At 36.4% G+C, this 27,101-nt stretch overlaps 1 protein-coding gene across 1 annotated transcript in view; it reads right to left on the minus strand.

Annotated features, from left to right (window-relative positions):
- The window catches only part of LOC107712634 (disks large-associated protein 3-like), a 184,979-nt gene that overhangs the window by 66,756 nt on the left and 91,122 nt on the right, over positions 1–27,101 (minus strand). Inside the window, exon 2 of the mRNA XM_016517951.1 lies at positions 19,144–19,259. The gene's annotated coding sequence lies outside the window, so the exon portion shown is untranslated. The remainder of the gene's footprint in view (positions 1–19,143; positions 19,260–27,101) is intronic.

A 27,101-nucleotide genomic window follows, 5' to 3' on the forward strand; every position in this document is an offset into this window, starting at 1 on the left:
AGTTGGGAATTGTGTCATTGTTATAATGTAAAATTACTCTTATCATGATTTCGGTCTGTCCCTAAAAAAATTGGACGACTGTATGAGTTTTAAAGGAACACTCCACTATTTTTTAAAATAGGCTCATTTTCCAACTCCCCTGGAGTTAAACAGTTGAGTTTTACCGTTTTCAAATCCATTCAGCCGATCTCCGGGTCTGGCGGTAGCACTTTTAGCTGTAGCTTAGCATAGATCATTGAATCTGATTAGACCGTTAGCATCTCGCTCAAAAATGACCAAAGAGTTTCTATATTTTTCCTATTTAAAACTTAGAGATATACTCTCATTCCAGCGTAATAATCAAGGAACTTTGCTGCCGTAACATGGGTGCAGCAGGCACAATGATAATACGCAGTGCCTGAAAATAGTCCCCAGCTAGGTGTAAGAAAAAGTGAAGACGTCGAAGATCTTGATGAAGAATAACTTTTATTACAGAATAGTAGTGACAAAGTACAGGCAGCACTTCGGATTCAGCAGAGTCAGAATGAACCCCGAACATCCTAAGCTCAAACATTTTATACACTTAGAGTTTACCCTCAATGTAAAGGAAGTTGCTCCTGTTGTTACAGCTGTGGTCTGTATGTTAATTAAGTTCTGACACCCCTTTTGTCTGAGGTGGTTCTCAGTGTCCCACACCTGCTCCCATTCTACAATTGGTCACCATTTGCTCAGGATGTGATCATCCCAAGTAGTGATGCACGATCATGATTTTTCATGGGCGATTCCGATACCGATTTTTGGGGGTGAATTTTTTTATAACTCATCCGTTTAAATTATATTAAGCCTTAAAGTTCTGCATAATTAAGGGCGTGGCCACTTGAGTGACAGGTGGATTGCCGCTGCTGTCACCACCATCGAGCTAGGTGGGCGTGGTTTCAACAACCAGCTCCCGCCTCTTTGCCCATCTTCGATTATCCGGGAGTGACGCACGGTGACGCGCTGCCAAGATGGCGACGGCCGCCTCCGCCCACTTTTGAGCTTTAAAAACTATCTTCGGAACCCTACGGGTGACGTCACGGACAGTACGTCCATGTTTTTATACAGTCTATGGTAATATCATTGCGCCTGCTGCACCCAAGGTACGGCAGCAAAGTTCCTTGATTATCGGCCTAGAAAATCACAACTTTTCATTTTCCGTCGGTCTTAGTACACGATGTAGCTACAGAAGAGTCAAGTTTTAAATAGGAAAAATATCGAAACTCTTTGGTCATTTTTGAGCGAGATGCTAACGGTCTAATCAGATTCAATGATCTATGCTAAGCTACAGCTAAAAGTGCTACCGCCAGACCCGGAGATCAGCTGAATGGATTCGAAAACGGTGAAACTCAACTGTTTAACTCTAGGGGAGTTGGAAAATGAGCCTATTTTCAAAAATAGTGGAGTGTTCCTTTAACTTAAGATTAACAAATGCTGTAGAAGTATTGTTTGATTGTTTAATGGTAACAAATGAAACCTTATTGTAAAGTGTTATTACTTTTATCTTTTGATTATATGGTTAGTTGCATTTTATTATGTGCATTTAGCATTGTTTAGCATTTTTTCTTGACATTTCTGACCCTATCAAAACATACCTGCAATAGGTTGTGAATCTTTAGTTGAAAATCATCAATTTAGATTGTATATATTTGCTCTAGCAAAAATTATATTCAAGTATAGTAGTATATAGTGAGACAGTAATATAGTGTCTAATTCAGCCCTTAAAATGCATAAAACCCCCACTCTGCTTCATGCTATCCATTATACTGTATAGCATCCATACTCGTCCATCCTGCCTATAAAACTGATATTCTTGTTCATTTTACATTTATTATACTTGAAATATATATATATATATATATATATATATATATTATATGCTGTAAAAAATAGTATACTGAGGATTTAGTATACTGTAAAAAAAGATATTAAATGATGTGAAAAAAAATAAAAAAAAGTAGTATACTGAGGATGCTAGATTCCCAGCAGTCAGTGGAGACATTCCAACATTATACATAAATTTTGAACAGATCCCATATGTCCATGCTTTTTAAACTAGATCACCAACTGTGGATATTCTGAGGGTCTTGGGATGACTGAGGCTGCCCCACATTCTCTTGGGCAGAGGCAGGACCATACTGTCAGTGCTGAGCACCGAGGTATCCTGGAGCCTTTCTGGGTTGTGCATTGTGTGTGTACATTCTGTGTGTGCTGGTACATGTGGGTCTCTTGATATATTGAAAAACACATCAAAGGTGCTTTGTGATAAAAGCATAAATTAAATAAATATATATCCAGGCATATAAGCTCCCATGGGACAGTTTTGCCTGATGTTGGCCATTTCTACAAAGCGGGAATCTATTTTGAATGCCTCTTTGGTCTGAACGCCAATGTTCACATTGTCTAATTCTCAATTGATCTTCATTGTCGATAAGTTGTACAATTCACTTGGATTCTTCCTGCCTCTAAAATGTGCACTTGGTCACATCTTTCCTTTCCAAAATGATTGCACGGTGAAGACCAATTGGTGTAAATAGTTAAAGTTTGTTAGACACATTTGGAACAACTGTTGGGATTCTCTGCAGCAAGAATGTGATTCAGTGGGTCATGTGATTTGGTGGATTACTGCAGAGTAAATGAAGAAGAATGCATTGAATGGATCATTGTCGCAGTCAGTTTGAGTTTTTTATTATGTTAAACCATGCAGACAGACAAACTCATCCAAATAGTCAAGGATCACTGCTTTTGGAGCCTATTTATATGAGTACATTGTCTTGAGTTTTCTTTGCACTTTACTTGGAAAGTTCAGTGCATTTGCCCAACCTGCCTATAAAATAGATTATGTATGTTCATAATAATATTTGTTTTCAAAAGACAACAGTACATTTCTGAAAGTATACTAGCATTTAACTATGTTTTGTATAGCAAGGATTTCACAAGGTTCAATAGAAATTTCTTACAGTAGAATACTGTATTTTGGGATTTTACTGCAATCAATGCAGGCTATATGTATTATGTATAGGCTATGTTTGACAATTTATTGTTTAAAAAAAGGGATTTGGTTTGAATCCTGCTTTGAGCGGTGTGAGTAGAACTGAAGGGGTTACACATATGTGACCCTGGAGCACAAAACCAGTCTTAAGTCGCTGGGGTATATTTGTAGCAATAGCTAAAAATACATTGTATGGGTCAAAATTATTGATATTTCTTTTATGCCAAAAATCATTAGGATATTAAGTAAAGATCATGTTCCATGAAGATATTTTGTAAATTTCCTACCATAAATATATAAAAACTTTATTTATATTGATTAGTAATATGCATTGCTCATTTGGACAACTTTAAAGGCGATTTTCTCAATATTTTGATTTTTTTGCACCCTCAGATTCCAGATTTTCAAATAGTTGTATCTCGGCCAAATATTGACCTATTTATTCAGCTTTCAGATGATGTATAAATCTCAATTGCGAAAAATTGACACTTAAGACTGGTTTTGTGGTCCAGGGTCAGATATAATGTTTTGTCACCATTATGGTCCTTATAGTGTTCCATTTAACTGGTATCTTAACAGTAAATAAAAAAATAGTTTATTCAAGTGTACTAAAATTAAATCTTTAAATATAAAAATAAATAAATGTTATACCAATATGTTAAAGTATGCTAATGCTCATATATTGGCATGCAGTTAAAGATAAACAATTCATTATTTTTCAAAAAGAAAAAAAAAAGTATAAATTTAGAAATATGCAACCAAAAAGTAGCAAGTTCATTTACAATGAATCATTTTGAATCATGACTCACTCACAGACTGAAACAAAGTTACTGACTTGCTGAACAAGCAAATCATTACTTAAATGAAATTAACTGAGAACTGTTAATGTTTTGTACTTAAAACTTGTGAAATTAAATTGAAATTTTAAATTCAAATAGTGTATTTAATTGTATTATAAATCTTCATTAAATGAAAAATCACACATTACAATAAATAAATAAATAAATGTTATTTTATAAGTTAGTATTCTAATGTTCATAAAGAAAGAAAATAAATGCTACTTCAAAAAAGATTAAATTAAAATTAAAATACACACCCAAAAATAACCAATGTTTTAGTTTAGTTTAGCCTATATTTGTAAAATATGGGGTTTGGACAAATTACTGTATGAAGGGTACTGAACAGCACTGGAAGAAACATTAATGGAATCGTTAAGACCTGTAACTGTAAAACATCCTTAAGATTTCCTTCTCTAATGCACAGTGAGTGTGTCATTGTTTTATGCTAATGTATGGGGTAGTATGTCATCCTGTGATTATGTGCATGTTGTGCGTATAGGATCAACTGGCAATGTGACCAACGTTCACTGCGGGAGAACATACAGAACAGGCAGAAAAATCTGCCAGCACCCTTAGGACTCAAAGCAACTCAAGTGCAAACACACACACATAGGCAGACAAAAACAGAGCAAACACTCATTGCACAGTCATTCATGTGCAAATAGTGCAAATTGAATACTTAACAAACTGTCTAAATAAGGTACAACGGATTCTATTAGCTGATTGGCTACAGACTCCATTATGGCTGCTTGGCTGAGGATGGAAATAATTAGTTTTTGACTCATTCTTGTTCAGCACATAAGCTCTAAAACATTCCCCATCATTACATTTTACTGGGATGCTATTTGGTGGCTGTTTTGTTTGTGACATTTTGGGTTGTTTTCTAGTGGCGTGGGTTTGGGATTGTGAATAACTCTTGCTGAATGAGCTCATCTGCACTACCGCTGATTAACAGAACTACAGGTAAGTGGAGAAATGAGGAGGCGAGCTGAGACCTTGTTATAATCAGGAAATTCTTTACAATAACATTATTTAAGCTTCCTTTTCCTTTGAATTCAATATATGGACATCTAGAGCTAGACAGATAGAGATCAGACACATCCACAATAGACAGATAATAACCACCCAGAGTCAATTTTTGTAAATTATCCCAACACCGTCACAAGGTTTGATGCTAAGATATCATCATCCAAGATTATTGAACTGCTTATGGATGGTCCCACCTCTAATTCTTCACTGCAGTATATAATTATATCACACACGTGGGGCAATGGGCATCTCCAGCTCCATCAGTAGAGGTTAAGCTGCAATTAGTAAGTAAGTGAGTGTATTTGTCGCTGTAAGATTCGGATAACTATATTCTCTGCTAACCAGCTTCTCTTTAGTGTGCTTTCGCCATTTAATTGGTCAGCGTAGGTCCTAGGGAAATATGGAGAAAATATTAGCGGAACACAAATCTGTGTCGGTTATGGGAAGTGTTGCGCTGTGACGCTGGAGGGATTTTTGGACTGCATGTCTCTGACAAAGGGCGACGCTTACTAGAAGGCATAATCCAGTGGGTTTTGACTGTGTTTCTTATCTGAACCAACACCAACAACATTATGTCTCTCATGACGAACTTACAGATGCATGCAACACTTTCAGATGCTGCAGTTTACCACTTTTGATTCTAAAAAGTAAAACAAATATTGTCTTAGGAAACTACATTTATGTTAGAGCACGAAACATTTTGATCACATGATCATATATAATAACATGCTTATCATAAAAAGAAACCTAATTTGTACTGTATATACACTGATTAGCCACACCATTACCACCCTGCCTAATATTGTGTAGGTCCCCCTCGTGCTGCCAAAAAAGCTCTGATGTGTCGAGGCATGGATTCCACAAGACCTCTGAACGTGTCCTGTGATATCTGGCACCAAGACATTAGCATTAGATTGTTTAAGTCCTGCAAGTTACAAGGTGGGGCCTCGATGAATCGGATTTGTTGGTCCAGCACATCCCATAGATCAGGGGAGTCAGTCTCAATTCCTGGAGGGCTGGATTCAACCCTAATTAAACACACCTGATCCAACTAATCAAGTCCTTCAGGCTTATTTGAAAACTACATGGTTTGTGTGTTGGAGCAGGGCCGTCCTCCGGCCCTCCAGGAATTGAGTTTGACACCCCTGTCATAGATGCTCAACTGGACTGAGATCTGGGGAATTTGGAGGCCAAAGTAACATCTTTAACTCTTTGTCATGTTCCTCAACCATTCCTGAACAAATTTTTGCAGTGTGTCAGGGTGCATCATCCCGCTGAAAGAGGCCACTGCTATCAGGGAACACTATTGCCATGAAGGAGTGTATACATGGTCTGAATCAATCTTTAGGTCTGTGGTACGTGTAAAAGTAACATCTTCATGAATACCAGGACCCATGGTTTCCCAGCAGAACATTAGCAAGAACTAACACTGCCTTCGCCGGCCTGCCATCTTCCCATAGTGCATCCTGTTGCCATCTCTTCAGCAGGAATACAACATAAAAACACACGGAAGACCTTCTTCCATTGCTCCATGGTCCATTTCTGACGCTCACATGCCCATTGGTGTTTTCAATGGTATACATGGGTCATCATAGGACCATGTTAGTACTTGTAGATACAACCACTGCATACCAGGAACAGCCCAAAAGATTGGCCATTTTGGAGATGCTCTGACCCAGTCATCTAGCCATCACAATTTGGCCCTTGTCAAACTCGCTTAGATCAATTTTCTTGCTTGTTGTTCCTGCTTCTAACACATCAACTTTGAGGACAAAATGTTCACTTGCTTTCAGCAGGAATACAACATAAAAACACACGGAAGACCTTCTTCCATTGCTCCATGGTCCATTTCTGACGCTCACATGCCCATTGGTGTTTTCAATGGTATACATGGGTCATCATAGGACCATGTTAGTACTTGTAGATACAACCACTGCATACCAGGAACAGCCCAAAAGATTGGCCATTTTGGAGATGCTCTGACCCAGTCATCTAGCCATCACAATTTGGCCCTTGTCAAAGTTACTAAGATCTTTTTGCTTGCCCTTTGTTCCTTCTTCCAACACATTGATTTCAAGAACTGACTGTTCACTTGGTACCTAATTTATCCCACCCCTTGACATGTGGCACTGTAATGATATAATCAATGTTATTCACTTTACATGTCCATGGTTTTAATGTTATGACTGATCAGCCTTCAGTATACTGTATATTAGAATGCAGAAAAGTCCCTGATGAAATGGTAAAATGTAAACTGTATAACTAGGGATGAATCAATTATTTAAATTCTGGTCAATACCGATGAGCCAGTAATTATAATTTTCATGTTATGGCCGGTGACTGATAAATGGCTGATCTAAATAAAACAAATTATTAAATAAAAAATAAAGCACTACACACTAAAACATATTATTTTAAATGCTGAGTGAATGTAGGCCTCACAGCATTGTGACAAATTTATGCACAGAATGAAAAATTAATATTCATTTTCTAAAAATTACATTTACCAGTGTTATTAAATTATTAGTGTTTTTAAAGATTAACTTGACATGAGTGTCAGATGATGGCAAAGGTAATCTAAATGTCAAAATAATGGATAGCAGCATGCACAGTTAACTATACAATGCCATCCAATAATTACAACAACAACAACAACAACACAAATCTCTGATATTGGCCAATATCCAATATAGTAATGATATATCCCTATGTCCCTACTTATAACCTTCGAATTTGCACAATTCGTTGCCAATATATCTAACCAACCATCCATTAAAGTGTCGTGACACCATCTAGACCCACATCTGTAAACCAGCTTTTGCTAGAAACAGCAGATTCAGACATCAAAGTCTGATATCCCGAGTGGCAGAACTGTGAGGCAAGATCTCCCCCCGGACTGAAAACTGGAGAGTCCTTTTGTTCTGTTCACTTACCCCTAACATGATGGATCACTTTGATTAGAGCTCAGCAGTTCACAACATCTCACATCTGAGCGCCTCCTAACAACTTTGATTTTCACAAGTCTCTTGCGCTCTCTCTCTCGCTCACACACACAATAAGAAGTACAGTAGGTATGTAGGAGAAGATGGATGTTGAGCAGCAAAGACTAGACAAGCCCACACATCACTATCAAGTGATATAAAAATCATCTGAGAGAAAAAGAGAGCGATCAAGAAAGAAAGAACATTGGTCAGGCAATTAAAGACCCATGAAATAATAATAATAATAAAAAAAAGAGTTTTGTGGATTTTAGTTATTTGTTAGATTAGATTTTTCTTTTCTTTTCTTTTTTTTAAATATGAAAATTCCTGCAAAATCATCAATGCTCATCTTAGGGTTAGAGAATATTAGGATGAAATTTATTCTCCCTTGAAAAATCAATGAAAAAGAGAGAAAGAGGAGAAAATGCATGCAAAGTTAATTTCTAGTCTTCTCTCTTGCTTGTCACGGATAAACCGAGCTGAAGGGATTATAATAAGGAAATACAATCAATACTATTCCATCAGCTCCTCCCAACTCACCCTGAATAAAGCCATCTTCATCCAAGTCTTCCCTCTCACTCTGTCATTCTAATCCTTTTTGATTCCAAGGACCCCCAATGTCCACAAAAATAATCAGTGGACCCATGACTTTTCCTGTTTACTGGTTTACTGGATAAGGAATAAATACTTTAACCCACAATTTCTACCAAATAAAATATTTTAGAGCTTAACATAACTAGACAAAATGTATATTAATTATAAAAATGCTCATAGAGTTTTAGATTTTATTAATTTACATAACCTTCCTGATATAACCTCATATGGGCAGGTTTTCAAGACACTTGATAATAATAATAATTATTATTATTTAAGTTTTTAGGTGTTTTAGATCATTTTAATGCTCAATTTGTCTTATTTTAAATAATTTAAAGTCATCTTGAGGCTACTTTGCAAGTTTGCTGAGGCCCCTTAATGGGCCCCAGACTCCTGGTTGAGAACCACTGTCCTAAACCGTGGGTTAACATGACCTGTTTTAATACCTGCAGGATGACCATATGTCTTCTTTTTCCTGCACATGTCCTGGCCAGGATTTCTAAATCGCCTAAAATGTCTGGGTTTCAGCTTTGTTTTCCTATTGATGTGCCCCACATACATTATATTTACATCGCTTTGACCGTTCTCTGTAGATCCCACCTTCTTGCATGCCACGATCGGTCGATTATGTACATTTGAACTACTGTTCAAACTACTTTTCAGTCATTACCTTTAGCAAGTATGAAAACAATAGGAAAACAAAGCCAAAATAAGACATTTTAGGCTATTTAGAAATCCTGGCCAGGATATGTCTGGGGAAAAAGAGGATGTATGGCCACCCTAAATACTTGTTAGCCCATCCGTGAAACTGTTGCCACATAAATCCACTTTGTTTGTTCTAAATCTTCTGAAATAAACAGCAAAAATGAGTCTCTGCATTACTCCGGTTTGCATGTTTATTCATCAATGGTGCCGTCAACTGTTTCTCTCAGATGCCAAAACTGTATTTGTTGAACATTTCTGCACAAAGCTCGTGAATATTCAAGTATTTTCCAGTTTGCTTAAAAACTCACTGTAACATTCTAGCACTGCATGGTTTCTTATATTATTTTAGTGTCATCAGCCAATCAGCTTTTACCATGATGTCATCATCTGCTCAGGTGATTGGCTCAAAACAGCAAAGAAGTGCATTTTAAATGAACGGGAATGCTAACAGATAGTTATTATAGACCTCATTGGTGCTAACACCAGGTTTAAAAAAGTGCCTTAAACTGGGGGTTTAAACAATGTTAAAACACGTTTAAGTGTAGAACGGAGAAGGGAGTAAAAAGCTCAGAGAAAAGCTTCAGACAGAGATACACAGTTCCCTAGACAGATTTTTTTACAGTCTAGCATGTATCTAAGCTTCATGCCTCTAGTCTGCTTCATAAGTTTACAAATGAGCCCATTAACACAGCAAAAAACTACCCGTAAGAAACAGACAGCTGATACCTTATCTACATCAGTCACTACCCCCTACATGGAGCACAGACAAATGTTTGCGGCTAATGAGAGATGGATGTCGAGACTGAGAGAGAAGAACGTTTTTTTTTTTTTGCTAGAATGTGCATACACACCTCTAAGTTAAAACACACACACACACACACACACACACGCACGCACGCACGCACGCACGCACGCACACACACTTTATCCCAAAAGGCTTCAGTGTGAGTTTATGCTGCATTCATTTAACCGCCCATCATTCTGCCTGTGGCATGTCATGCCCTCAAAAACACACACAATATGACACGGGTATGAGTATGTAGTGGTTCATGCGCTCAACCTTTATCCCCTCACACTCCAATCACATTACATTTAGGCTCAATTATGCCTGTGTTTAGCCTTGTCCTCTTGCCATTTGAATTGGATGTTAGTTCCAGGTGTAATGAGGGTCTTACTGTAGAATCAAAAACACATTGGTGCTAAGCCTGAGGTTTCCTGTGCTCAATACAACACACATCCAGCAAATCAGAATCTACATTTACCGCCAGCAAAAGTGTCAACTGCAGTTTATCTTATTCAAAACAGTTTCACATATTATTATATGAATATTCAAAATTATGAGTAAACAGTACATAATCACACAAATAGTACATTTACTATTGTGTCTTGCTTCTACAGCAGTCAAACTATACTTTATTTCAAATGTTTTTTTTGTGCATAAAAATGGTCAAAATTGAGGTTTTAATGATCATTTTCACTTGAAATCGATCATTTTAAATATTAAAATGTTACTTTAGTCAACTGGACACAATCTAAAGTATTAATCATGACATGGCTACACGACATTACAGTGAATAAATCAAAAACATTATTAGCTAATTTGTTGCTTTCTCTCTCTTACCTGCTGACCTGTGCAGCTCGGGGAGAGCCAGGAACATCAGCTCATCAACTCTATCAAATTTTCCATCCTCTTAATGCATGCAATTTTATGCATAACACCTTCATTTAAATGAAAACTATTTAGATAATTAACTTCTTTAGCTAATTAACTACTTCAGCTTCAGTAATTTATATGGCACATCTATTTTGGTACGACGTGACTGGTGTTTGCAATGCTAATAAATAATTTGATCTAATATTGTCATTGAATGATGCAGAACTAGAGGCTAATGAATATTTGCCAAATGCTGAATGCCAAGCACGTAAGAAATGGATATCAGTGCAGTTCCCAATATTTTACTGCCAAAATTATTCTAACAGTGTAACGGAAGTTTTTCATTATTTTGTTTGGTAACCAAGGTGATGTGTCACACCTCACATGATCTTGGCATCAAGGAAATCTAAGGCCCCATCCACAAGGAGACGCGTTTAGCTGTATACGCATACATTTTGTATCGTATAGGCGTTTCGTCCACATGGATCCGGCGTTTTGGGAGAGTGAAACCGATATTTTTTGAAACCGGGTCCCAGAGTGGATAAATCTGAAAACGCCACCCTTGCGTTTTCGTGTGGACAGCGAATCCGTATATTTTCTGAAACGATGATATCATCAGCCCACGTCTCGCCCCTAGTCAGACACCGCTATGTCACGTAACAGCAACAAACAGTGCTTTTTTTTCAAATGGACCCGATAAGACCCGAATTCTTTTAAACTAATCTGAATGTGTACTTGCACGTTCGCGTGAGGAACGCACATAGAAAAGGAGCATACGTTTGTAACCTCGCCAACAGAAATCCATCTTATAGATATGAGATCCATCAGGAAAATTCACTCGCTTCATTACACTGTGTATTCATGCAGGTCTTTTCTTTTTTTTGTGTGCAGAAGCCTTTCGCCGGAGATTAGGTTGCAGACAACACTAGCGAAGCCATGAATTATGCTATTATCATGAGTTATGCTTTAGATTAGCTATGAAAAGATATCTATTTAATTTTGATCAAACTATCACGTTTATTTTTCAAATCCACTGGTCACAACTGAAAGCCGAACTCAGAAATAACTTGTATCCATCAGGCAGGCAATAATATAAAGTAATAACCAAATTAAATACATGTTAAATAAATTAAAGTAATGGAGAAGCGGCCAAATCAGTCAGCATCGGGTTTTTCTTTTTGAAAAAAATAATTTATGCACGTCGGGTTCGGGCAAGAAGTGATTTGGGTCGATTCGGGTCGGGTACAGATTTTAGGACCCGAGAGGACCTCTAATTTCGTGTGGACGCAGATATTTCTTGAGACGAGGGAAAAAAAAAGATCAGATAGGGAAAGATCTGGCTTCGTGTGGACATAGCCTAAGAGATCAGTGTCAGTCAGTAGGGGGCATCGTCACTAGACTTTACTGTCACCATAGTTACCACACACCTGCATTCAAAGTCATGTAATTAGTCACTTTATAAATACCTTTTGTCTTTGTAAAGACTTTAGTGTTGGCAACTATCCCTGTTCCTTGCATCCACGGCTGGTTCGCCTGTCATGGCTATTTGCCACTTCTGGATTTCACTCAATCTCTAGATTATCCCCACATTCTGCTTAGCCTGATCCCTTCAGGAAGGAGAAAGGATGACAACACACATCCACCTTTGCTCAATTTCTAGGCAACAAACTAACAAAAACAAATGAACACTATAAAACCACCAGGAACTCAGTTAAACAAAGTACTGAACATCTGTGGCAATCCATCATACCTCCTGTATGTAATGCAACATTAGAAGACTTAATAGGAAGAGCAATTACAGAGGCAACTTCTCTCATTAGCCTATGAGTGGTTCTCCTACATCATGAACTCTCAGTACAATTCAAAACTCTCAAAAAAATCTCAGTCAGCCTGTGGTTTTCTGTGGATGACTCAGGATCCTCATGGAGATGAGGTGAAACACTGAATTATGTGTGTTTGGACTCTGTTTACTGAATTAAAAATTTATTAAATATTTATTAAAAGTTCAGGGTCATTTAAATATGCTTTGGAAATATATTTCAAAAGTCTGGGGTCGGTAAGATTTTTTGAAAGAAATTAATAATATTATTCAGGAAGGAGTAAAAATATGTTTAAAGTTACAAAAGATTTGTTTGATATCAACTTGGGTATCACCTTCAACTTGCAAAAAGTTAAAATCCCCTGGACCAGTTGAAAGACTGAAACAGAAAGTTTCTGAAGATAATACTGTAGCACTTCACAGCACATGCTTTGACTATCTTCATAATTTACTTGTTCGGTATAATCCTTTGATGTGCCAGCAGTCAGTAATAGGATTAACCACAACAAACAAACATAAGACACTGGTAAGATTATTAATGTTACAAAGAACACAGTACAGCAATAACTAATGGAAAGGACCAATGTAACATTAATTTCTGAGCGAGCACACACACACACACACACACACATTCGGTGCTGTACTGGAGTATAGTGTGAACATAGGGGAAACAAATCACACCTACAGTGCAACAAAAAGAAAGGTTTCTGGAAAAGTTGAAATATACATAATGTATGAAACATAACAATCTAAATATAATGACTTTCTTTCATTAGTGCAATGGCACCATGAGTGTGTGAGCGGAGAAAATGGGCAAATAATTTAATTTACAGAGCATGTTTTGACAACTTTAATACTTTTTGCCCGACTCTTTCATGTCTAACAGCTTTATTTTCTCAGCATGCAGACTTTACACTGCCAAAATTGCAAAACTAACACAATTCAGCCAACAAAAAGTGTATCCATAAGCGTGCAGAATCCTATAATTGCAGTCTTGTTGATAATGTATTATTAATTTGTGCAGTTGATCTTACACTGACTTGGATGTTTGAAACTTTAGGGAGGACATAAGTAATTAAATGGTAAATAAGCTGGATTCAGAACAGAAGGAGAGAGAGAGAGAGAGAGAGAGAAATAGAGAGGGAGGGAGAGAGTTGTTTATCTTTATGCCTCATATAGACAGCAGTGATGGATCAGCAAGTTTCCAAGTTGTTCCTCATATATTAGGAGACTCGTAGGCGTATTGCTCTTGGTTTAAACATTTCAGTATCAAACAGCTACACATCATAAAATGCTTTGAATTTATAACAACATTTCAAAGGAACAACAATTTGCTTTCAGATGTATTTACAACCTGAGGAGAGCTGGTTGTTGGATTATTTTCTTTTCGAAGAAGAAGAAGAAGAAGAAGAATTATTGGTTTATTAATATTATTTATTATTAATCTAAAAAGTGTTTGTGTTTGTATTATATATAAAATATATCATATGTTTTATGAAAAACAGAAATTATGATTTATTATAATCCTTAAGTATGATTATTATCCCAATATTAGAATAGTCAGTGGCTAAAAACAAAGATTACCTTAATTGTTTATGAATATGAACAGTTAACATAGTGCCAGTTTGAATTTGGATGTAAACTTTAGGAAAATGTACTTAAAACTGATATTCTTGCAGAAGAAGTTACATATTTTGTAAGAAGTTACATATGTAAGAAGTTACATATTTTTAAAGCTGTTGTTGCAAAGTGTTTCAATTCATTTTTGAGCTCATGAGTGGAAAACAAACCAACCATTTGTGGTTAAGAAACTGAAGTGGCAACACAAATGTAGCTGGCTGGATTCAAGATCAGAACCTATCCAACATAAACCAGTCGTGAACAGCATGGAAATTCATGCCAATATAAGCTGGTTCTTTCAACAGAGTGGACCAGACTTTAATGAACAAGACATGGGCATGTCTTCCTCTACATCCCTCAGGCCTGGTCACCACAACATGCAGTAAGTTCAATTAAAACATCAGTCGAGGTTATCTGTAATGTACCCATAGCATTTACTTATTGCAGGCCAAGCAGAGGCCAGTTTCTATCCGCTACAAAAGACAAAGAACAGGAAGTAGCCTATTACAAAAAGCAACAAAGAACAGGAAATATAAATGGACACATGAAAGGATAGACTGAACTCTAGTTGTAATAACTGCACTGAGTCTGACATCCTCATAGTTGTGAAAGAGAGAATTAACTGATCCTTCGACCAGTTTGTAAGTCTGAATGACCCAGAGATCTGCAAAAATCACACAGTCTCTGTGTGAGACGTCTTTCTACTGAGACGCAGCTGATGAAGAGCTCTCATGGAGAAATATTTGATTGGAGAAAAACTGGAGAGAGTGTGTGCGAGAAGGTGAGCTATTCTTTTATAGGAAAACATGTGACTCTAGGAAAGCACTTGCCTGACTTCCTGCCACAGTAAACGACTTCATAGCTTGACCAAATTATATCATCAACCCAGGCTCACTGGAAAATGTAGACTCACAGGAAAACATGCCTGTGGTGACATTTCTGCAACATTCTTCCACAATTTACAACACTTTCTAAGTGAAATGTCCAGGGAGTGGCGCATTAAGTTCTATCCGAAACAGCTGAAAGTGAATCTGGCAAAGTTTTATTATGCTAGTTGTTGTACGTATCACAGCAGTTCGGAAATGAAATGTTCAGTGATTGGCTCTAAAAGGTTAATGCTCTATTGCATTTGAAAATAATGTACCACTTACACTAAACCCTACCCTAAACCTAACCAATAGTGTTAACAAAAGCAAATATGAGATAAAAAATGCATTTGCTGAAGCAACCATGTCATTTTAGCTTCTAGATGACTTTGAGCTCTTTTATTGTAACTCCTGTTTCATAGGACCAGGTGAGCTACTGAGCAAGTTTACTAGCCATTTGGAGCTAATAACGTGTTGCGAAATGTCAAAATGCATTTGTTTACAAATAATGAACTATGGTAAAAGTGTTTTGAGGTCATAACATAATACTGTGCAAGGAACCGTGCGAAAACAAGACTTTATTAATCAATAATCTGCCCCTGTAGTCATAATTTGTGAGAAAAGGAATACAAGTTGTTGGTGGTCATTTCAGCTGGAAACTGCAGTGAATTTATGTATAAATACTTTTTGGACTTTTGCAGAGATATAAGCGCATTAGGGTTAGGTCTGTGTTAGCAAAAGCGTTGTTTGTGTATGTGTATGTGTATGTGACTGTCCATGTGTTCATGGAGAAAGAGATCATTATATCATAAAATAATCAAAATTCACATTAACAAAAGTGGGATCTGAATAATGTAGGTCGAGTGTCTCAAATTTGTTGTTAAAAGGCCTTCTGAAAAAATCAAGCTTGCACTTTTGCACCATCATTTTCAGGGACCATATAAAAAAAAAATCACAAATGATGATGATTTTAATTTCTCAATTATTTCTCATAGACAGCAATGATATTAAGTGACAACAAGATCATACGGAGACTTCTATGAAAATTTTAGATATTTCTTCCTCAGAAAAAGACAAAACTAATCTCACATGTGACTGGAGTTAAAAAAAGAGATCTCAATGATGTCTCAAACTTTGTTCGAATCTACCAAGTATCACGTATTCTAACAACATCAGATTTCCTGAGCTATGATCTCCAAATTATCCACTGTTAATCAACAGTTTTCTCGGTTAATGAACTACAAGGGTAAAAAATGGGTTTTGGGGACGGAAAAGAATGATTCAAAAGTATGGCAAAAGTTGGAGGATTTCTTCACATCATTTTGATTCCCTAAGGCCAGCAGCCTAGAACTGTTTTATCACTCCAATAACAATCAGTCTGTGAGCCCCCCTTGACTCTGACTAACACGTGGCTCTGCTATATACAGTGGGTACGGAAAGTATTCAGACCCCCTTAAATTTTTCACTCTTTGTTATATTGCAGCCATTTGCTAAAATCATTTAAGTTAATTTTTTTAACCTAAAACACTTTCAAACATGCAATTTGGCTGGTGGTCAACTGTCTCGACTGTTTTGATTAGATTGTCTTTGTATGTACTGTATACTGTACAGTCACATGCAGGTATGTTATACTGTGTTCAGCAAGCTGATATTAGACAATGTACTTTTTTTTGACACTGCAGTAAACCATTTTCTTGATCAGTATTTGTTTTGTTGTTGAGAAAAACATGAGAACACAAAAAAATAACATTCCTAAAACCATACATTTATGCAAAGCTGCATAAGTTAGAATCATGCTTAAAACAAGTAAAAACTATTTCCACTAGATGTACTATAACTATAACACTAGATATATTGTGTAAATATTAAACTTAATATCTGATGCAAATTTGCTTACATATATTTTTTTTTTCCTGAAAACGACAATACAGGAAAACAAAGGTATTAAGAAAAAGACTTAATGCAGTGTAATATCTCTCTTATCATCACAGGCCATTTACATCTTGTATCTTCTCCAATTTCCTAGTTTTTAGTGCTTTTAAGCATAATATCATATCTCAAAAACTTATTTTGTGTTTGCACAATCTTTTAGAAAGCAATTTACGCAGTTTTATACATGAGGCCCTGGGTCTGAAGGCTATGGAGTTGTCAAATCCAACTAACACATTTCAGCTTTAAGAGCATTAGTTAAATAAGCCTGTCTACAAGAGCTGATGAGCGAAATGTCAGTTCTTACATGCTGCCTGTTTGTTTGTAATTGTACTTTTCTTTCAGACATAACGTGAAAGCAATACTGAAATATTTCTGCTCCAAATGTTAAAAAGATTAATCTCATTACATCCTTTTATTTTTTATTTGCCCTCAATGAAATTGTGAATTTGCAGTAAATTCAGATATAAAGGACAGTACATACAATCATGGCTTCACAGCTAATCGTTTCTAACATTGGCTACTCACGTAATGCTAATTTACAAACTCACTGGAGTCAAACCCTTAGCTGCTATCTGTACGACTGTGATTTTGAGGCAGGATTGGTATATTTAAATAATGTCTTTATCTCACCTCTTCAAGCACCACAGGGCTGAAATCACTCTGAATGAGCATTAGTCAAAGACCACTCTCAGCAAACATAAGTAGCAGTCTCTTGTGGCATTACATCAGCTTCATGAATAACTGACAGGTCAGGGTTGAATAATGCACAGCATCCACTTATATTTAATATAATTTTTCATTTTCTACATATTATCAATATGCTCAACCAATGCTTACTGACATTTTTGCAAAATGATACTATGTTGCTTCTTGCACGTTTCCCAACACTTTTAAAGTAAAATGTCCAGGGAGCGCAGTTAAAGGCGTGTTTACCTGAAACAGATGAACGTTAATCTGTTATCATTTTATTACGTTGATTGTTGTATGTATCACAGCAGTTTGGAAATGAAATGTATGGTGACTTGCGATAAAATAATAATGCTCTGAAAATAACATACCACCTACAATAAACTCTACACTGTAAAAAAAATTCCGTAACATTTACGGTAAAAAAACGGCAGCTGTGGTTGCCGGAATTTTACCGTAAAAAATACGGTAGCAACGTTTTAGGTTTTACGGTTTTAACATAAATTTACAGTTAAATACCGTAATTTCTGATATGTCATTTCATATCATATCGTAACTGATATGATGTTAATATACCAACCTCATTGAAGTACTGAAATTGTCATTTTTTACAGTGTACCCTAAACCTAACCGACAGTATTAAAAAAAGAAAATGTGAGATAAAAACACATTTTCTGAAGCAACCGTCCTATTTTAGCCTGCTTCCACGAGTCCTGCACTCCAAAGTTTACAATATCAGAAAAGTCATACATATAGAGCTGGTTATGTGATGCAAATGTCAAAATGTATTAGCAACAAACAAACAAACTACTAACTAACAAATTAGTACAAAATTAACATTGGCATATATACTCATTTAAAATGTTTGGTCCTACAACAAAATGAACCAAATATACAGTATTGATGACTCATCCTGCACTACACAAGTTTTTATCCAATCAGATGCTCACTAGAATGAGAATATCCAGCCCCCTCATACTACCTTCAACCAACTAGTGTGACAGCCTACTGACTATTAAAAAAGACAATCCCTTCAGTATTTTCCACCCAAACTTCCTATTTCAAAAGGAAATACATCAACAGGGAAAAAATGCACTCGCCAAGCTATTTCATGGGGTCTTAAATACTGACCCTAACAATGTGTCTAGCAGCTTTTTAAAAATGTGCACATCAAACATTCGGGAATGAAAAGAAGTTTCAAAGAGCAAAGAGGGACCCTTTGAGGTGAGGTTTAGGGGGGCATTAAAATGACATTTGTGTAATCTTGGCCTGATACTTGATAGAAGGCTGAAATTGAGAACGGCTTTGCATGAAGGCACAGAGGGACAGCTTTCAAAGACACATGGTGAACCACAGGGAATTAAAAGCTCTCCATGCACATGTGGCAATAGTCAGAGACGAAATACTCACTGCCTCCTCGTGTGGAAATGGTGCTTCATTATCAGCAGAGGGGAAACGGTCTCTTCAATGGACACACACTACACACTTCTGTTGTCTGCAAACCCTCACAGATTCCACTCAGCAATCTGAAGAGAGAAGGAGAAAGAGACAGAAACAAGCAGATGAAATGACAAAACATCTATTCTTGTTTGTATTTTTTACTCCACTTTCTTATTTCACCCTTGCGGTGTCAGGGGAAAACTCTGTCTGTTCACTGAAAACATTCCCAGGCTAACATGGCTGTATAATGTGGCAAGGATGTTATGTGTCCCGTTTCTAGTTCCCAAGTACAAACTCTTTCTCCCACATTCAAGATAATCAGCCTGTGAAGTGTTTCCAGGCTGGAAAAGAAAGAGACAGCAGGGGGAAAGAGGAAAATTAAGCTGGCATCAAGGTTTAATTGGCAATGTATATCTTCCAGGTATCCTCTAACGGTTTGGGGAATGTGTGATGGGTTAAAGCTGAGAGACAATGAGTCACTGTAATAGACCGTTCAAGACAGTCTAGAGGGAACCTCATGCTCACTGTTTACCCTCATTACAGCCTTTGCATTGAAACCAAATTTTGAGTTTTACATTCATCACTGTGATTCATTTAATATGATCCCTGTCTCTCCTCAATGCTCTAATTGATCTAAGGCACATTAAAAAGGCTCAGCTATGCGAGAAAGAACAGTAGATGGTTTTTATCAGTAGAAAAAATGAACAGATAATGACACAAGAAAAAAAAAGATGATAAGAAAAGAAGAAAAATTATGTAGCCTTAACCCTACTGTAGTCTGCAGGGCATTTCTGGGGAAGAACGTTCTTTGAAAATGTTATATGTCACTTTTGATTGAAAATTTTGTAAAAAAAAAAAAAAAAATACAGCTTTTCCATCACAGGAATTAATTATATTTTAAAATGTATTAAAATAGAAAACAGTTATTTTAATTAGTAATAATACTAATAACAATACTACTACTACTACTAATAATAATAATTTGATAGTTTGATCAAGTTCATATTTTTTTTTAAATAATAAATAAACAGTACAACATCAGATTAACAGATAAGTGGGGGTACATGTATTTATTGTGCTGGATGTGTGATTTCTTTTAAATAAATAGGACACATTTAGCTGAATATGTTTCTCAAAGTTCTTTAGAACTTTGTCCTCCACAAAGTGTTGCTCCATCTAGAATAATTTAAATCCAATAACAATAATAAAAAAATCAATCAATCAATCAATCAATCAATCAATCAATCAATCAATCAATCAATCAATCCTTAAGGGAGACTTCAGACCCATTGTACTTAAATCATGAATTCAATAATTTTAATGGTTTCCAAAATGGAAAAAAAACAAAAATAACCCGAAGATCACAGGTGAGTGCAATAGGCATGAAGTGAAGTAAAAGTTTAAGCAGCAAGATTCTGAACTCCTATTGGTTTGCGACTGCAGCTAGAGCCAGAATAATTAGATCACAACTTCTCCATTGTTTCAAAAAAGCAACAGCAATCAGAGAATATAGGTCACCATAGACATTTGTGCTGTCACCGAGTTCACTCTAAACATGATTATGAACTCAAAACTCCAGGAAAACAATTAAGAATTCATGTGCTAGTGCTCATCTGGGTGTAGAGGCCGGCACAGCATTGAGATGTCAGTGTGTGTCTGTGCACAGGGCTTTGCAGCCAATCGAGGGAACACTTGAGTCCCCTTGAGTGTTTGTAAGAGGCGGCATTTTGCATCATTACTGTTGAATTAACATCTTATTCTTCTCTTATTTTCCTGATTATTTTGACCAAATTTAGCACAGGGTTTCAGTCCTCATACTAAATAGTGTAGCATGAGAGTGAGAGAGGGAATAAAGTTAATTCTCGTCTGCCCTTCTTGGTTCTGACCTCTAAAATTTAGCCAGTTCATTTTTCACTTTTCTCCATACAGAGTGTCCTTAACTTGCAGACTTTGATAAAGGACAAACTGCTTCCTTTCTCATTCCTCTCCTGCTTCCGCATACCACGGTTCACAAACTGTGCACATCTGCTGATGATTTCTATTCTTTTACAGACTCAGCTTTAAATACAGTTACTGGTACTTCCCTAATTCTATTTAGCGGATCAGCGGATCCTTTTGGGTAATGAGAAGCAATAAACAACCCAGAGCCACTTACCTAGTCTCACATTTTCATCAAGACTGAAAATGAGGTTGACATTTATCTGTCCCATTGGTAAACAACCTACACTTGAAATATGGCTAAAATGTACAGTAGATCTGTTTTGTAAATAATGGCGATATGAATTTGTAATGATGTACGTTATGATTAAGAGGAATGCAAATATCACTGCAAAAGTATTTTTTTGTATGTGCATTTTTGTCTTGATTTCCAGTATTTCTATCTATCTATCTATCCATCCATCCATCCATCCATCCATCCATCTCTCTCTTTCTCTCTCTCTACTGATGTATTGCACTTCTAGTGTTGAAAATTTAACAGCCAAATGCCACCATTTTGCCCTTGGCATCATGACAGATGATACTGGCACAAATATCAAAACATGAAAGAAAAAACAAAGTGTTTCTCTTGTTCTATTTTTGTAACTATATACTGTATTTCTGCTGAAGGAGTGATAATGATTAAGTGCTCCTCTTACATAAGAGAGAAAGAACAAAGCGAACAAGAGACCAGGGAGGCCAAACGGTCTCTGTCAGACACCAAAAGTCAGTGTCCATCCATCCATCCATCCATCCATCCATCTCTCTCTTTCTCTCTCTCTACTGATGTATTGCACTTCTAGTGTTGAAAATTTAACAGCCAAATGCCACCATTTTGCCCTTGGCATCATGACAGATGATACTGGCACAAATATCAAAACATGAAAGAAAAAACAAAGTGTTTCTCTTGTTCTATTTTTGTAACTATATACTGTATTTCTGCTGAAGGAGTGATAATGATTAAGTGCTCCTCTTACATAAGAGAGAAAGAACAAAGCGAACAAGAGACCAGGGAGGCCAAACGGTCTCTGTCAGACACCAAAAGTCAGTGTCCTTCTGACCTCTGCATATTAACACTGTACTTACTTTCATCACTAACCCACAGCCAATTCAGTAATGACACAAGTGGCCGTGATAATGTAGCATTCATGGAGATCAAGGTGGTTGTATCCCTCCACAGTGCACAGTAAAAATGGACTCTTCTCTAATTAATTAATAGGAAAACCTTTCTTTGATATTGTTCATCCGGGAGTGTGATATTTGATTCGACCTGCCCATGACCTTATTAATTATTAATCTTTCAGCATAAGGTGGACTTTGTGGTAAAAGTGGCAATTGGTGGCCTGTGTGGAAATGATTCATTACTACATTACAGGTGATAGGAGTCAGTTAAGTTTTACTGGTGCTAGAGATTCTCTTATTACAGGAGGAGATGGTAACCTCCTCATCTGTATCTTTCAAGAAGGCATAATGGTCAACAAGACTGAAATTGGATCAGGTGCATGTTGTAGGCCAGTCATATAACCTGACTTCACGTTTACAACCAGTCGCGGATACAACAGAAGAGCCATAAAATGAAATACACCTGCTGCAAAAATTGACCTTGTCTTAAACAGGTGATAAAACAGCTATTTAATGAATGCCAAAAATAACTCACTCTAAAATGAATGTCAAAGCAAACATTTTGAAGATTAGCAGAAAGGCAGTCAATTCATGTGACAAGCTGTTTTCACACAAAATACTTAAGTATCCATATATTTTAAAAGTAGTTTATTCATGTGATGGCAAAGCTAAATTTTCAGCAACCATTACTCTAAGTCTTCAATGTCACATGATCCTTCAGAAATCACTTCTAATATGCTGATTTGGTGCTCAAAAAACATTTCTTATTAGTACTGATGTTGAAAACAGTTGTGCTACTTAATATTTTTGTGGAAACCATGATACTGTTTTTTTCAGAACACATTCTTTATTGACGTGACATTAAAATGCAAGAATAAATGACAAAACCCTGAAATTTTCCTCTAAATTGATTGTAAAAAGCTCTGAATATAAATCACTAAAACTTAAACAGGAAATCATTCAAAGTGTACCTTATAAATAATTACCTATATCAGTTCAAATAAAATAAAATAAAATAATCCTGTTATCGTGATGTTGTTTAGCAAACAATTAAAGTTACCCTGCTACTACTGAACTGAAGTGCAATATCAAATGAACTATTAAAAGTGGTTATAAAGAAAGACAGGTACAGGGAGAGAGGGAGAGTCTTTTGGGAGGAAGGGAATGAATGTTTAGCCTCACACTCATAGATGGCCCAATTATGTTTCAATTTTAGGCCACTTTGCTGAAAGTCTGTAGAGCTCAGTCCTGACAAAGAGGCCCATTAATAAGCATCATCATGCTCTACCAGAGCTACTTTGATCTCAGGCACATGTGAGAGAGCAAATTTTTTACAGAATGGCAACATTCAGTATTCATTCACATAACCCCTGAGTGCGTAAATGTGCGATGATAATCATGACCATGTGCTCATGCTACTCAAATATGCAGCACATTCATAACAAAAAATCCCCTTGTTACTTTAATTTCCACAAACATAACATAGTTATATGTTCCGAAATGACCCAAACCCCACAACCATATGTGCATTGTGAGGATTTATCTTCAAAACCAGTTACTGGAATAGCCAAACCTGTTCATTGGAAGTGGGTGTCTATACTTATGGCTATGTATTGTACTACCAGACTTGGCAAACATCATGTATACCCATTCCAGATATCCTGAGGATTAAATTAGACTAAGTAAATCACACATTTGACATGTTTTATGCCTTGGTAAAACACCTTACAAATGGAGTTGAGAACCCGCTTGCATGCATGTACAAGTGAAGCAATGCTAGTAATGTAATGTGAGAAATGCTCCCATTATAGTGTTCTAATTTGTCTATGCTGCATACACGCAGCGTGGGGTCCAGTGGTGTACGGGACCCACCTGCTGACAAACAAATGTTTACTGATTTGTTTTCCAGTGATAGCTTTAAACTGACTGTAGCCCACTGGATTTACAGTTTCTAAATGACAGAAATCTAGAAAGATGAACAACAAAACACTGTTTCAAACAACTGTTCAAACCAGGTTAAGCTGGTTATCTACATGCAGCGTTCTGCAATTAATGAAGCTGTTGCATCACATGCCTTGTAGTTGAGGTGTTAAAATACAGCCAGCCATTGCAAAACTGCTACATGCTGGGCTTCTCAATCAATCTTTCTTATAATGTATTTCATTTCCTCACACGGAATTAAATCCAAAACCGAGACTACAATCTTTTGAGCTGTTTCAGACTCAAAATTCTTAGCAAAGTTAAAACTGGCTATCAAACGTAAACACGTATTTTGTGACCTGTGCTAGCAAAATGAGTCACAATGAGCAAATTTTCAAATGTTTTTTTCAGGATTCTTTGTTGAACAAAGTTCAAAGGATAAGCATTTATTTGAAATATTATTATTTTATTTGAAACAAAAGTAGACAAAAAGAGAAATACTTAAAAGAAAAGAGCAATATTTATGTGGACTATTTGTTTGGAAAGCCTCAAGGGAAATTAGACATTTTATTGTATGATTCCAGGTTCAAGGTGAACAAATGTCTATGTGTGTAAATGAACATATGCGTATTACATTTATACTGTGACATGAACAAAATAGCTAATAAATCATTAATCACAATTATTTGCACAACAATTAATAATTAGCAAAAACCTCACAAGCCTTACTATAAAGGTTACAGCATTGCTAAAGCATTCTAGTGTAGGTACTTTAAATGAAACAAAACTGAGGCACAATATAATGTCTTGTTTTGTTTCTCTCTTAAACCATGTATTATTGAAGTGTGAGGATGCATCGGAAAAATGAAAAATAAAAGCTGTTTGTGCTAAAACAGTTGGGGGATGTGCATATTCTCAGAGCCCATGTGAGTGCACAGTCAGATGCAGATTTCTGCTTCACTGGCTAATGGTCTTACCGTGATGTAATATTATGAGTTTGAGGGAAGAAAGTATGTGAGGTACTTTGCATATATGGATGTGATGCGTGAGCATGTGGACGCAGGTGTGTCCTGATTTAAATGTTCATGCTTGTGGATGGCAGTTCATCAGAGAAAATCAGTTTCATTTTTTTCTCTTTCGGGGTGTGTGTGTGTGTGTGTGTGTTGTGTGGTATATGGGTGTGAGCTACATTTCCTTCTGGGGTTCGTACCTCTTGCTGAGTGTTTCAATGTGCTTTGGAAAGAAACTACTGCTCTTCCAAACCTGAGGAAGATGAATATTTAATGCCAAAACCAGTTTTAAATTCCAAACTCCTCTTTCATTCTACCTTACACTTCACATTCAATTTCTCAGGTTTGCTGTCTCCTTCACTCTCTCGCTGTCTCTTTTTCTCTCCCTGAGTTCTCATTAAACACCTCTTCATTGGACAGTGGTCGTTATTTTTATGTTCACATTCTCCATTAAAAGACCTACAGAATGATTTATGATTTTTTTTGGAATCGGACGAAAAATGACTGAGCTACACCCGTTTGATGTCGATAGAGTCAGCAAAATCAATTTTGAGTTTTCTGAAGGTTCCAAAGCAAAATCACCTGCAATGTTGCATCTTCTTAATCTTAATAATAATTACGATGTTAATCTCTCTGTTAATCACAATATAGCTATTTTTTATTTTATCTTTGTTATTATAAATAAGAACAGATGCAAAAAAAAACAGTAGAACAAATATAAGAAAGAAACAAATAATGTACTGAAACCTTTTTCATTTTACATATAAACAAAAGCATTCAAGTAAGAAAAACAAATAATCAAATAAAAAAATCCCTTTAGTCTGTTAATTACAAATAAATTGATTATTAAAACTACAAAAGCAGTTCAATCAAGAGCAGCAAGTGAATCCATCTTTTCTTTTATTGTTAGATTAACATTAATGAGGCGGCCATTAAGACCCACTGGACCCACTGTGATGTTTTTCCCCAACAGTTTCCCAAACATTCATTTAAGACATAACAGATTATGTTTGCGATGTTTGCGTAATACTGTAATTCTGTGGTAATTCTGTGCATATGTGTATATTTATCGCGATCTTCGGATAACAGTCAGTGTGAGAAGCGAGGGTACTATGCTCAGAAAATGTACAAATAAAGGTATAAACATCAAAAATGATTATTTGGAGCATTGGGATAACTAGACGAGGGCTAAATTAACTTTTTGTGAAAACTGCCTGTAACTCCTGTAACTTCTGTGCACATTCCAGCTAATTTTGCCAGCACGGGTCACATTTTTCAGCACAAATTGTTCTAATTGTTCTCAGCTATGATGTTAATGCAAGCTTATTAGTCTGAAATAAAACAGATGCAAATTATTCTTCAAATTTGGGCCTGCCAATCAAATCCTGACAAAATCTCAAAGGCCAAACTTAGCAATTTCTTTCCCCAGCTGAAGCATGTTCCATTTCCTGCTGCATTTTAGTGTGGTTTTGATGATTGTGAAAAATGGTCTGGCAGCTGAACACAAAAATCTAAAGCAATCAAAGCTTGAATTCAAAGAGCTCACTTTTCTTTCTGCCTTCAAAATGACCTCCCGCTGTGTTGCAATCACAAGCAGGCAATTTAGGAAGCAAAGTAGTGATTTATTAATTTCACTTTTTCCACACCGAATACATCCACGTTTCAGCAGCAAACACATGGATAAAAATCAGCCCTTTTTTTTCAAAAACATAATTTTCACAAAGATATACAAGATTTGCTGCACCCAGCAATGGAAGATGACATTTTGCGCTTCAGACACAATTCGGATTTCACAATGCCAGAAATGCGCATCAGCAAAAAGATTAGAAATAAATGAATTCATTCATCACTGTTCTCCACTTCTCCACATATCCTACACTGTGTGACGAATGTGACAGA

The sequence above is a fragment of the Sinocyclocheilus rhinocerous genome, unplaced genomic scaffold (genome assembly GCF_001515625.1).
Source record: "Sinocyclocheilus rhinocerous isolate Xijiao unplaced genomic scaffold, SAMN03320098_v1.1 scaffold538, whole genome shotgun sequence".
In the NCBI taxonomy this organism is placed as follows: domain Eukaryota; kingdom Metazoa; phylum Chordata; class Actinopteri; order Cypriniformes; family Cyprinidae; genus Sinocyclocheilus; species Sinocyclocheilus rhinocerous.